Source organism: Cetorhinus maximus, chromosome 20, assembly GCF_964194155.1.
Source record: "Cetorhinus maximus chromosome 20, sCetMax3.hap1.1, whole genome shotgun sequence".
NCBI lineage: Eukaryota > Metazoa > Chordata > Chondrichthyes > Lamniformes > Cetorhinidae > Cetorhinus > Cetorhinus maximus.
The window spans coordinates 31,222,580-31,237,067 of record NC_135898.1 but is presented as its reverse complement, the minus strand read 5'-3'; the positions used below and the strand labels follow the sequence as shown (position 1 = coordinate 31,237,067).

Sequence of the window (14,488 nt, the reverse complement as noted above, 5' to 3'; positions counted from 1 at the left end):
CCAAACTTATGGAGAAACATATGTGACAGCACTCAGAATGGATGTAGGAACAGCACACTGACATGTACAGTATGCATCTATTGCTCTGTAGCATTGACCAGTCAGTGGCACTGATGGCACAAAGATGTATGGAGTGGATGCCAGTTGTGCTCCAGCTGGTGGTTACCTCCAGCAATTCAGAGTGTCAAAGGGCTGAGGCAATCGTCGACAATGATGAGGATGCCATTCCTCAAGGGGCTCCATCATCATGATCATCATCATCAGCCTACTTGGCCCGTCTGACTGAGAGACCATCTATGCAGCAGGGTTCTGAGACAGAGGTTGCCTCTGCATTAACAGCGGTGCAGCAGCAGCCTCTAGAGGTGCCCCCACTGGTGTCTCCATGATGAAGACAACTGCCACTGGGATCTCAAGCACAAGCAGACACACGCTTAGCCCAGGCTTCCTGTACCTCAACTGAGGCCACAAGGGACCAAGCGTGAAGGGCCACCAGGTCAGTCATTACATTGAGTGGTTCGCTTTGGCACTTGTGATTGTGTAGACTTTTATTTATTAATTACATTGGAGATGTTGAGCCATGAACCCAGCTGTGTGAGCTTCCATATTTTCATGGTAAAACTGGAAAAGAGGGAAGAAGTGGTGAAGGGAAGGCATGGTCTTGAACAGGGTCACTGAGACTACTGGAGAGATGTTTACCATGCATTATCCTTAAAAATGGAACTATTCAAAGTTGCGTGTTTAATGGAAGTGTTCTCGCAGAGTAAAGTGAGTGCCAGAGCATGAATAGTGCTTGGGTGAAATGAGCAGATGCGAAGAAAATCAAGGCCACAGTGACTTTAATGGTTACTGATAGGGCATGAAGAACAGTACTGCGAGGTTTTAGTCTTCGTTGCTGAGGGCACAAATTCAGATACCATCTCCCAAGCTAGGCAACGTTAGCTGTGGTACTGATTGTCTGACATGACAGGGTAACTTCCTCTTCAGTGGTACACTCAATGCGGAAGCCAGCGTTGACTTCCAGGGCTGGAGTTAACAATCCCCCAGTGGCGGGTTTGAAGGTGAGGACTCATTAAATCCAGTGGGTGACCTGCCCGCCACCTTTCCATCTGCCCCTGCCCTCACAGCAATTATAGCTACAGAGGTGGTGGTGCCGAGGGCCTGGCCACTGGTGGGCCAACTGAGGCACTTAAGTTGGCAATTAATGCCCACTTAAGGGGATCATGCCCCACTACCAAGCGGCCAGCTCAGCACATTTCCCTGCAAGGGTTGCTGGCGGGCAGAGTTGGGGGGGTCCCTCCTTAATGGCTCCACTGGCTTCTCAGAAGTCCTTCCCCTGGTTTTACTTCCCTACGTTGCCCTCCTTCCATGGCATCAAACCCCACCCCCTCGTTGGAGCCTGTCAGCTTGGCACCTGGTGAGATCCCAAACATATTTAATGATCCTGCACTGCAATCCTGAAATACCAGAGAGCTGCTGGTCACTGATTGGCCAGCAGCTCTCTGACGTGGAACCTTCTGTCCCTGAGGCGCCTCAGTGGCTGAGGGGAGCTGGTGTTCCCCTTGGCGGGCTCCCTCTAACCCGATGTTTTAGCTGGTGGGACAGGAAACCCAGCACCTTGTATAATTCAGTCTCCTGTCCGTCATTCCTCTCTTCTACCCCACTTACGCCCTGGGCTATGCAACTGCTTCCAAGGATGTTGATCCTCATTGCTACTCATCCTTCTCTCTTAAGTACCTAAAACCCATGTCTAGCTGTTACCTCGCTTATGGACACTGTACCCTCCCCCTCCCCCCACCACTGGCTCTACGGCTCCATGATCACTGGAGGGTCACAATCTCGTCAACTGATCAAACGTGCACAGATCACTTGCTCACTAATCTGCTCACTCGATGGCAACTGTGCATGTCAATGGTTGAGTGCCATTTTCAGCCGTGCACAGCCTCATTGAATGACACAGCCATGACTCGCTTCTCACTGTGTTACTGCCTCCCTGTGCTTGGACTATCCTAGATCTCATATGGACCTCATGCATTCCCACGAAAATTACGAACTAGCTAACAAGCTGACAGCAAGCTCATTAACAGGCTTAATTGTCCATTGCTCTGAATCGGGCAGGTTGTTGTGTACCACATTTCCTTTTCTTAGCAAAACTGCTGACCTTTGGCATGATGTCAGGAAACCAGCACAATGGCCAGCATCAGAAAATTACATGCCTACCCACCTCACCTCCCACCAAAACCCTGTCCCAAAATTGCAAAGGAAAAATCAACACTATACAGGTAGTCTGTAAGTTTAAATGAGAAGAAAGCAATCACATAACTTTTTTATTATTTTTAAGATGTATTTTTTTCTCACATATTCTTGGTTTTGCTTTTCCATCATTCACAAACTGCACGGCTTCTAAACCTTCTTCCCTTATTGCTAGGTAGGGCATGTCAAAATCTGTAATGTACCAAACTTGAGGACGAACATCTGAACTTTAACCTGACTGAAAGAAAATATTCAATTGATTATTTATTCAAAAATGGGTAAATATACCATTGTGAGTGAAATGCTGAGACAAGTCCAACCTGTTAATGGGAGGGTTGGAGGAAGGTCTTTTGTAAAAAAAAATTGGCAATTTTAGTTTCAAAAATCATTTTTAGTTCTTGATTCTTCATGGTGCATTGCTAAAAATAGATAATTCACTTGTATCAACCAAACCTCATGAGAGCCTAATCTTGCTGCAATGACGTGTATATTGTAGCATCAGGACATAACTGTGTTTTGATAAAGTTAACATACCTTGAAGTTAGAAAACTTGTTAGTTAAAATCTATCAGCGGTGTCATTTTCAATATCTGTTAAGAAATTTGCGATTTTCAGTATTCTGATTTCATGTTGTCATATGATTGCACAAAGGATATCTTCACAACATGTCCCTCCAATTTGTCAGAATGCAAAAAAGCTATCTCAGGATGATTAAGAGCAGTTTTCCCCTTTCTCTTATGATAGAAACAATTGTCAATCATCTAGAGCAAACGCATGTGCTAAGTGTTTATCCATTGGCAGTAATTTGGATGTTAACATTAAAGGAACAATAATGTGCTTTTGCCCATGCTCCCACAATTCCTCTCAGTACTAACCCTGATTGATGCTAATTAACACACAGAACCTGCAATCACTTTTTGGATCCCTAATGAATTATTAATCAGAGATATGCAAGATGAACTGATGCTTGGCTTCCAGACATAGAACCACACTGGTGTCTCCCCATGAAAGTGATATTAAAGCAGTGAGGAGAGTTGGCAAAGGTTTAGCAAAGAACAGATCAAAAGACATTGTAAATTGTATCTCAAATGTTTCAGCAGCATGGGTGCATCAGTATATTTAATTTTATGAAAATGTTAAAGGACGAGGATTAAAACGATGACAAACAGTAGAGCAAGGGCACAGAGACTCACTTGGTGCAACATGACAAAGATGCATTACGGTGCAAGACATATCTCAACAATATATCTATTTCAGGATCATCACAGAGCAATGTTGTGAGGAGGCTACACCCCAAAAAGGAAGGCACAGTTTCCAGAATGTACTTTTAACATATGTATCTTAAATACATCAGGATAAATACTAGTTGAATGTTTGGCTTTCTGCAGATATAGATTACCCAACCAGAACATAGCTTGCATCACCGTTATATAAAGGCAGATGCATAGTGGTATTGTCAGTGGCTTGGTATTCCAGAGACCCAGGGTTCAAATCCCACCACGGCAGATTTTGATTCAGTAAAAAAAAATCTGGAATGAAAACCATTGTTGCTGGTTGTGAAAACCAACCTGGTTCACTAATGCCCTTTAAGGAAGGAAATCTGCTGGCTTACATATGACTCCAGATCAGCAGTAATGTGGTTGACACTGAAATGGCCGAGCAAACCACTTGGTTGTGTCAAACCGCTAAAAAGCCAATAGAAAGGAATGAAACCAGACGGATCACCTGTTATCGACCTCAGTACCAGAAACGACAATAGCAAACCCAGCCCTGTTGATGTTGCAAAGTCCTCCTAATTGCTGGGGGCTAGTGCCAAAATTGGGAGAGCTGTCAAGCAACATCCTGACGGAATTATATCTTACAGGTCATCATTACCACTATCACCATCCTTTCCCACTGGCAACACAGACACAGCACAATGGTATACAGTCAGGAGGGAGTTGCCCTGGGAGTCCTCAACATCAACGTGAGTCCCCACGATGTCTCATGGCATCAGGCTAAACATGGCAAGGAAACCTCCTGCTGATTACCACGTACCACCCCTCCCCCCTCTGCTGATGAATCCGTGCTCCTCCGTGTTGAACACCACTTGGAGGAAGCACTGAGGGTGGCAAGGGTGCAGAATGTTCCCTGGGTTGGGGAACATCAATGTCCATCACCAAGAGTTGCTGGTAGCACCACCACAGACTGAGCTGGCTGAGTCCTAAATGACATAGCTGCTAGACTGAGTCTGCGGCAGGTGATGAGGGAACCAACAAAAGGGAAAAACATACTTGACGTCATCCTCACCAACCTACCTGCCGCAGATGCATCTGTTCATGACAATATCAGTAGGAGCAACCACCGCACAGTCCTTGTAGAGATGAAGTCCCGCCTTCACATTGAGGATACCCGCCATTGTGTTGTGTGGCACTACCACCATGCTAAATGGGATAGCTTTTGAACAGATCTAGCAACTCAAGACTGGGCAGCCAGGAGGCACTGTGGGCCATCAGCATAATTGTACTCAACCACAATCTGTAACCTCATGGCCTGGCATATTCCCCACTCTACCATTACCACCAAGCCAGGGGATCAACCCTGGTTCAATGAAGAGTGCAGGAGGGCATGCCAGGAACAGCACCAGGCATACCTAAAAATGAGCAACCTGGCGCAGCTACACCACAGGACTACTTGTGTGCCAAACAGCATAAGCAGCAAATGATAGACAGAGCTAAGCGATCCACAACCAATGGATCAGATCTAAGCTCTACAGTCCTGCCACATCCAGTTGTGAATGGTGGTGGACAATTAAACAACTCACTGGAGGAGGAGGAGGCTCCATAAATGTCCCCATCCTCAATGATGGGGGAGCCCAGCATAACAGGCAAAAGAGAAGGCTGAAGCATTTGCAACAATCTTCAGCCAAAAGTGCTGAGTGGATGATCCATCTCAGCCTCCTCTGCAGATCCCCAGCATCACAGCTGCCAGTCTTCAGCCAATTTAATATACTCCATGTTATATCAAGAAACGGCTGAAGGCACTGGTTACTGCAAAGGCTTTGGGCCCTGACAATATTCCGGCAATAGTACTGAAGACATGTTCTCCAGAACTTGCTGTACCCCTAGCCAAACTGTTCAAATACAGCTGAGGGTGTCTAGGGTGCAGCACTGAGATCTACCTGGCAACGTGGAAAATTGACCAGGTATGTGCTGTACACAAAAAGCAGGACAAATCCAACCCGGCCAATTACAGCCTACTCTCGATCATCAGTAAAGTGATGGAAGGGGTCATTAACAGTGCTATCAAGTGGCACTTACTTAGCAATAACCTGCTCACTGATGCTCAGTTTGGGTTCAGCCAGGATCAATCTGCTTCTGACCTCATTACAGCCTTGGTTCAAACATGGACAAAAGAGCTGAACTCCAGAGGTGGGGTGAGAGTGACTGCCCTTGACATCAAGGCTGCATTTGACTGAGTGTGGCATCAAGGAGCCCTAGCAAAACTGGAGGCAATGGGAATCGGGGAAAACTCTCTGTTGGTTGGAGTCATACCTAGCACAAAGGAAGATGATTGTGGTTGTTGGAAGCCAATCATGTCAGTTCCAGGATATCACTGCAGGAGTTTCTCAAGATAGTGTCCTCGGCCCAGCCATCTTCAGCTGCTTCATCAATGACGTTCCTTCCATCATAAGGTCAGAAGTGGGAATGGTCGCTGATGATTACACAATGTTCAGCACCATTTGCGACTCCTCAGAAACTGAAGCAGTCCATGTCCAAATGTAGCAAGATCTGGACAATATCCAGGCTTGGGCTGACAAGTGGCAAGTAACACTCATGCTACACAAGTGCCAAGCAATGATCATTTTCAAAAAGACAGAATCTAACCATCGCCCCTTGACATTCAATGGCATTACCATCACTGTGATCCCCCACTGTCAACATCCTGGGGGTTACCATTGACCATAAACTGAACTGGACTAGCCACAAAAATACTGTGGCTACAAGAGCAGGTCAGAGGCTAGGAATCCTGCGGCGAGTAACTCACCTCCTGACTCCCCAAAGCCTTTCCACCATCTACAAGGCATAAGTCAGGAGCGTGATGAAATACTCTACACTTGCCTGGATGAGTGCAGCTCCATCAACATTCAGAAAGCTTGACATCATTGAGGACAAAGCAGCCCGCTTCGTTGTCACCCCTTCCACAAACACTCACTCCTCCACCACTGATGAACAGTGGCAGCAGTATGTACCAGCTACAAGATGCACTGCAGAAATTCATCAAGGCTTTTTAGGCAGCATCATCTAGCATCACGACTGCTACCATCTAGAAGGACAAGGGCAGCAGATACATGGAAACACCACCACCTTGAAGTTTCCCTCCAAGTCACTCGCCATCCTGACTTGGAAATATATCGCTGTTCCTTCACTCTCGTTGGGTCAAAATCCTGGAATTCCCTCCCTAGCAGCACTGTGGCTGTACCTACACCACATAGACTGCAGGGGCTCAAGAAGACAGCTCACTATTACCTTCTCAAGGGCAATTAGGGAATAGGGAATAAATGCCGACCTAGCCAGTGATGCCCACACCCTGTAAATGAATGAAGAATAAATAAATAAAAAGCATCTAACAAAGCGCATTTCAAAAGCAGAACTCATGAGGGTGTTTGGAATGTTTAAGCAGTTACAATTTAAAATGATTAGTAGTGATGTGTTGCATGTTGCACAACATAACCATCTAAGGAGGCTTACAAGTATTTTTGCAAGAGCCATAGAAACGTTACGGCGCTGAAAGTGGCCATTCAGCCCATCATGCCTGTGCCAGCCAGAAAAAGATGAAAAAGAAACTGGCCGCTCATTTTAACCCCACTTTCCAACACCTGGTCTGTAGCCTTGCAGGTCACAGTGCTTCAGATGCAGATCCTAGGACCTTTTAAATGAGCTGAGCTCTTCAGCGTCAACCACCGATTTAGGCAGTGAATTCCAGATGCCCACCAACCTATGCCCCCTGGTAATTGACCCCTAATCTAGGAGAAACAAGTCTTTACTGTCTACCCTATCTAGACTCCTCATAATTTTGTACACCTTAATTAGGTCACCCCTCAGCCTCCTCTGTTCTAATGAAAACAACCCTAGCCTATCCAATCTCTCCTCATAGCTGCAATTTTCAAGCTCTGGCAGCATTCTTGTAAATCTTCTCTGTACTCTGTCCAGGGCAATTATGTCCTTCCTGTAATGTGACCAGAATAGTGGCCTAACCAGCGTTTTATACAGTTCCATCATGATATCCCTGCTTTTGTATTCAATACCTCAATAAAGGAAAGCATTCCATATGCTTTCTTTACCACCTTATCCACCTGTCCTGCTACCTTCAAGGGCCATGGCACAGGAGGAGGAGGCGGAGAAAAATGATGAGGCACCTGGCACAGGAGGAATACAGATTCTGGTTAAGTCTAATAAGTTTCCCTGATGTCTACCTTTAATTAGAATTTTTTTAAACCATCATTCTCCAGCCATGCAGAAATCATTCATTTTGAAAGTGAGGAATAACTGGGCGCCACCTTAATGTGTGGCAGATCAAAATAGTCCTGTTTGGGCAGAATCATCCCAGGTTTGCACTAAGTGCAGTAGCGGGCGGGTAAAACGACGTTTTATCCACCAGCTGCAATGGCGGCTTTTCACACCACATCACCCCAAACCCGCCACATTAATTATGCATGTGTGGGAAACATGCCATTTCCATGGTGGGTCGGCTTTCATTCGCCTGCCATGCCATCACCTCGCTGCTTCAGCACACCGGGTACCATATTTAAAGTCCAGCCGTACACACACATCTCAGTGCTTTCAGCCCACGTCTGTGGTACAGAAGACATGGCCCTAAAAAGCAAAAAGACTGCCACTCCAAGTTTCAATAACTCATCCCACAAGCGCTTTTTGGATGCAGTAGAGGTTCGCTGTGATGTCCTCCACCCTTGTTCTGGCTGTAGGATGGGTGACAACCTCACTAAGCCGGCAGTGATCACCGCCAACGCCCTTCAAAAGAGGACAGTCACCGAATGCCACAAGAAAATGAATGATCTCCTTCGTTCCGCCAGGGGAAGTCACTCTTCCCATCACTCTAACTCACACACTCACAAACACATCACACACCCACAGAGCCCTCACTCTGCCAGTTCAAGGGACATCACCATTCACTCACTCACACACACCTTCATTGTCCTCATCCCTTCCATGGGGCCACTCACCTCCCACCCAGGCATACTTATCATCTGGCCTGGCAGGTGTCCTGCTTACACTCTTCCATCTCTATTCATGCAGGACAAGCTGGCACACAAGAGGGAAAGGTCACAGACTGGTGCAGGAATGCCTGAAATCAAGGTCCTCATGGACTTTCAAAACAGAGCCATCCAGATGGCCGGCAAGGATCTGGACCATTCCTGTGCTGATGGTGAGGTCGGCGGTGCTCAACCAAGTGAGGGTCCAGCATTGCAACATTCATCAGACAAACATGCTGTGACTGATGTGCCCTGTTTCACAGGCCACTGCCATGCACTAATTACCTCCCCTTGCTTCCACACACATATCTGGAAAACAGCCCCATGGAGTCCACGACCCTGGGCCTCCACTCAAGTCCCAAAGAAACCTCTGAAGAGGAATCTGAAGGCATCCTCCTTGAAATCCCGTCACAGTGCTCACCCACACCCTCCACCAGCACAGAGACACACACCTCGGTGGGGCCTAGCTTTAGAGTAGCCTCGGGACCACAATCTGGTGAGAACATCGCACTGTCTGATCTTCAGTAGGCAGCAGCAGAGACTTCCCAGGTGTCCGGCACCCGGAGGACTGCTGGAGGCCAGAAACTTTCTGAGTCCGAGTCAGATGACAAGCCTCTGGACTCACTCATGTCACAGTTGCTGGTGCTGAAAAGGTCAGCTCGGGAAATCAGGAAGGGATGCTAGACTCCTCAGATTGCAAGGCACGATGGAGGAGTCTGTCTGTCTTCACTCTGAGGTGATAGCGCTGGCATGCCAATGCACTGAGGTCAACACTGGTAGGATGGCGGCCGCCATGGAGACCTTGGTCCAGGATGTCGTTCCTGCACTGCTGCGTGGGCTTAACTCCATCGCTGACACCATAGTTGGCCTCCAACAATGTGAATGCGAGAGGAGTGCGGGGCAGCTTGATCTCACTCCAGCTATCCCTTCTCCTCAATGAGTCAGCCAGGGGCCCTTGGACACCAATAGGGAGGAGTATCAGTAGGTATACCTCTGCGGGGCCATCCATCCAGGTGACTCCGGGAGTGTCCAGCCCATCTGAACCCCCTTTTCCTGTGTCCTCACCAGCTCCAGCTTCACAGGCCGAGGAGGGTGTCAATGCCACATGGCAGGACTCTGAAAGCAGACCGTGGCCCTCCAAGTCTTGGCCCTCCAGAGGATGCCCGCCATGGTCATCACAGACAAGGTGCAGCAGTCAGCAGGCTGCCTCCACCTCCACTGTAGATGGCCGGGGAGCACCAAGACGTAGCGGTGAAGAAAGTTAAGAAGATGTAGTTGCACAGCCTGGGCATGGATTTTAATCACTTGCACATATTGTTCATTATTGTCAGTAAACTCCCAAGAATGCCTCCCTGCCTATGGCTCCTTGTTCTGATGAGCAGTGTCTGTGTCACTCAGATGTGAAATCTTTCTGCACAAGATAAAGGCGGGTGTCTCAGTCCAGGGCCTCTTCCTTGAGCTTTCTGAAGCCTTCAGACCAAAGTGATGGCCCGGCCTCACACTCCCTGGACACATTACTGATGCCTGCACCTCGACGGTGCTTGTCATTGCTGCCAGAATGTGGTGGGCAGGCGTCACTGAGTTCCGTCATTCTATCTGTGTGTTCTCAGCACCTTTAAGGTGGGGCTGGCCCCCATCTCTTCAGCATTTGTGACCAGTGACGCTTTGCTGTTGAAGGGCTCAGGTGCTGAAGGCGGACAAAGGATCAGATGCTTTTAAAGTTTCATGGCTGTGCCTCTATGATATAACCCTGATCACAGAGCACTAGAGAACTGCCCTCAGCCAGACAGGAGTCAGATATCCTCAGAGGCTATGTGAAGTTCTATGGAGTGTCCTCACTGCATGTTATCATCATCCTCCTGCAATCGAATGACTATTAGGGCCTCCACTGAGTCTCCATTACAGGAGTATTATTGCCATAAGCCACACTTGTCTCAAACATTCACAGATTGCAATGCGAGGTTCTATGGTGTCTCCTCACTGCATGTCTTCATCATCCTCCACAAATCTAGCAGCTATGAGGGCCTCCCGAGCGTGCCTGTCTCATCTTGCCAGTGCCAGGGCATTATCCCCATCGTCGTTGCCTTCTAGGACCTCCTCATCAGATGAGACCTCCAGCTCCTTCATCTCCTCCTCAGCCAGCTCTTCTCCTCATTGCAGTACAAGGTTGTAAAGAGCACAGCAGATGACAACGATGGGTGACATCCTTTGTGGACTATATTGCAGGGCTCCACCAGACTGGTCCAGGCACCGATGTTTCAGCATCCCGATGTTCTGCTCCACCAGCTTGCGAGCTGCAGCATGAGCCTCATTATACCATCGCTCTGCTGCAGTCTGAGGCTGCCATACGGGTGCCATCAGCCATGTCCTCTGGGGGTAACCCTTGTCCCCGAGGAACCATCCCTGCACCTTCTGTGGACCCTGGAAGACTTCAGCGATCTGTGAACAACTGAGACTGTAGGAGTTGTGGGTACTCCCTAGAAACCTTGTCCAGACCTGTGGAATCCATCTGTGGTGGTCGCACACCATCTGCACATTCAGCGAATGGAATTCCTTGTGGTTGACATAGTTGACCCTTGTTGTGACGGAGACCTAAGCACCACGTGAGTGCAGTCGATGGCACACTGCACCTGTGGGAAACTCGAGATCTGGGCAAATCCAATTGCTCTTGCATCCTGGCTCTCCTGGTCCTGGGTGAAATGCATAAAGTTGTGTGCCTTCGCGAAGATGGCGTCCATGACCTCATGGGTGCATCTGTGGGTGGAGGCTTGTGATATCCCACAGAGGTCACCTATGGAGCCCTGAAAGAAGCCACTGGTATAGAAATTGAGCACCTTGGCATTTTCACAGCCACTGGCAGTGGATGCCCTCCATGTCCCCGTGGCGCCAAATGCTGCAGTCATGGCAGATGTGACCAACTGGTTCCCTAGACATGCGCACTCTTTGGCGACACTGGTTCTCAGTCACCTGCAGGAATGAAATGCAGTGTCTATAGACCCTGGGTCTAGCTAGGCCTCGACCAGCAATGGCTCGCTGTGGCTCTTCCGTGGCATGTGCGGGAGCACCAGCCACCCTTTCTTCCAGAGGATGCTGCTCCTCCCTCTGCGCAGCCAGGTGCCTCAGTCACTCTCTTCTCAGTCGTCCTCGTTCTCTGTAAGCCATCAGGCATACAGCTAGGTCAACAGGCTCCATGATCCTGATGTACTCCTCCTGCAGGATGAAAGGGAAAGACGCATGGGTTACCATGTGTGTACTAAGAACCTGTCTTGGTTAAGTCTGAAGACCCCTTAACGCTTCCTGGAGAGTGCTGGCCACCACTTGGATGGCCAGAGTTTAGTGCGCTGCATGGCTGCCCGAAACTCCACTCACTCCCACCCCACTCCACCTGACCGATTGGCGGCAGCTTTTCCTATTGGGCTGCCCTCAGGCGCAGGCATTCTCCTAACCCACACTGCAAGGCTGCATTGTTAGCTTGAACTGTGAGGGAGGCTGGTCCAAACTGGGATGATGACATTGCAAGGGGCTGTGAACGCCTCCACCAGCGACTGCTTCATGGCCAGCTGTCACAAGAAGATTGTACAACTTGCCCAGTCGTCCAATTGTTCTGCAGTCCACTAAAATGCTCATTACTTTGCAGTCTGTGCCTGAGGGGTGAAAAGCTCTGGAGCACTTTGTGGCACTTTGATGCCTCTACGTTGCTTGAGTGGGCAGAGAAGCTAGAGGCCAAACTCCGCCTGAACTGTCTCAGCTGCAGACGAATGGTCACTTTATACAAGGTTTCCCTAATGAGTGGCCACTTCCCTCTTTTCCATCCCGCACCCTGCATGTGCTTATGTGTGACTTTCAAGTGCAGGGCAGCCCTTGACCAACGTGACTCAACCGCAGGGCAACCCTCCCCCCCCCCCACTCCCTCACGCTGACGTGGGCGGATGATCCAGCAAGGATGGGGGACGATTCCAACGGGCTGGGCTGATCATGATCTGCAGATGTATTACAATGAGATTCCCGATGTCCAATGACGGGAAACGTGGCCCGCCACTGGTGGGCGGAGCGGACAATCGCCAATTTTTGGCCTTCTCACCATATCTCACCATAGGTCGGTAGTTAGGAAGGCAAATGCAATGTTGGCATTTATTTCGAGAGGACTAGAATATAAAAGCAGGGATGTGCTGCTGAGGCTTTATAAGGCTCTGGTCAGACCACAATTAGAATATTGTGAGCAAGTTTGGGCCCCGTATCTCAGGAAGGATGTGCTGGCCCTGGAGAGGGTCCAGAGGAGGTTCATGAGAATGATCCCAGGAATGAAAGGCTTAACATATGAGGAACGTTTGAGGACTCTGGGTCTATACTCAATGGAGTTTAGAAGGATGAGGGGGGATCTGATTGAAACTTACAGAATACTGAAAGGCCTGGATAGAGTGAACATGGGGAAGATGTTTCCATTAGTAGGAGAGACTAGGACTGCTCCTAGGGTGATGGGATATATTTGCCAGCAGGAGAATACAAAGAGAAGTTGCTGCTGCATAGACTGTATATGGGAGAGCTCAGTCATGTTGGGCACATTGCCCATACTCCAATTAAAAATGCCCAGAAATCCATAGCAGGTGCACTTAACTCAGCAGTCCGGATATTCCAGGGGCAAAAGTAAGGTGGATCAATCATCAAGGGCTAAAATTTGGTGTGGGCCATTTTGTGTTCCATTTTCTGATGGAATTGGTAGTTGGATTAAAATATCTCTGCCCTCCACCATGAGTTGCTATGCAAATGACGGGCTTAAAGTGGGATGATGTCATCTGTCCTAAATCTAGTCAGTTCTGACTTAGGGTATCTGATATGATATGGCTGAATAAAATTTCTTACAATGTTGAGACGCATGACTAGTTAATCTATTTAAGCGGTGCTGGTTGAGCTTCAACTCATGCCACAATATGTTTAAAACCATTTGAACAACGCAATGTACATTCAAGAATTTGCTTTAATATTTCATTCATAGGATAGTGAAACACTCCCTCAGTATCTCAGTCTAGATTTTGTACTCAAATCCTGAAATGGGGCATAAAGCCAATATAATGCTGAAACTTTTGGATGTACAATCATGATGTAATGATACTTACATTGCACACATTGTGAGCTTAATGATGAGTCAGGACACAGGTCTGAATGTGCGCTACCTTGAACCAAGTTGATGGACATGAAGCTCACTCTGTCTCCTTCGCCACACTACCTGCCCATATCTTGTACATTTTAATAATATAGTCGTTTAATGGTTGAACTCAACACTTACTGATCATACAATTAAGTGAAATCAAAGTTTATACTGTTCGAACCTTTGAATTTTGGTAAGAATATCCAAAAGAAAGGTCATCCAACGTTACCAAATATTTTTCACCTCCACTGTTAAGGCCTCTAAATCTTCCTCAGTCAGTTTGTTTACTTAAGACTTCAGCATTTTTAATCTGTTCAATTTGAATTCTAAACAAATTTGCTGAATTGATATCCCTCTGAAACAAATATAAGTCCCATAGAAATAAATGAAGACAAGACCAAAAACTGCAGAAAGAGATTTCTACAAGTTTGGTGACCTTTGGGATCAACAGTTTTACTCTTTTTGGTAACAGTTGAAAAAACTGCTGGACCATAAATAAATGTATCTTATTGTGGGAGTTAAAACAGACTTTCAGAAAGATGAACAAGTTGAATAATAAACAATAATACATTTAAAATAAAAAGAAAAATGCTGGAAATGCATAATGGGTCAGTTAACATCTGTATATTGAACATTTGTCAAGGTTTTGGATGTGGTACTTTTTAGGTAGTATTTTAATGAGCAAGTTCAGAGATGCTGCATTCTTGCCATTGAGCATGGGTCAGATAATTGGGATAATCTTATCTAACTTTCTCTCGACACAAATGAGTCTGCACTCCGAAGTGTAGCCACTGTGATTTAGCCTTGAAAGTAAAGGAAGTTGGGGAGAAATTGAAATAC

The 14,488-nt window shown here is 47.4% G+C and overlaps 1 protein-coding gene across 3 annotated transcripts in view; it reads left to right on the top strand.

Annotated features, from left to right (window-relative positions):
* LOC144695004 (myopalladin-like) overlaps positions 1–14,488 on the top strand; it is a 383,661-nt gene that overhangs the window by 154,013 nt on the left and 215,160 nt on the right. The gene's annotated exons all lie outside the window — the stretch shown is intronic.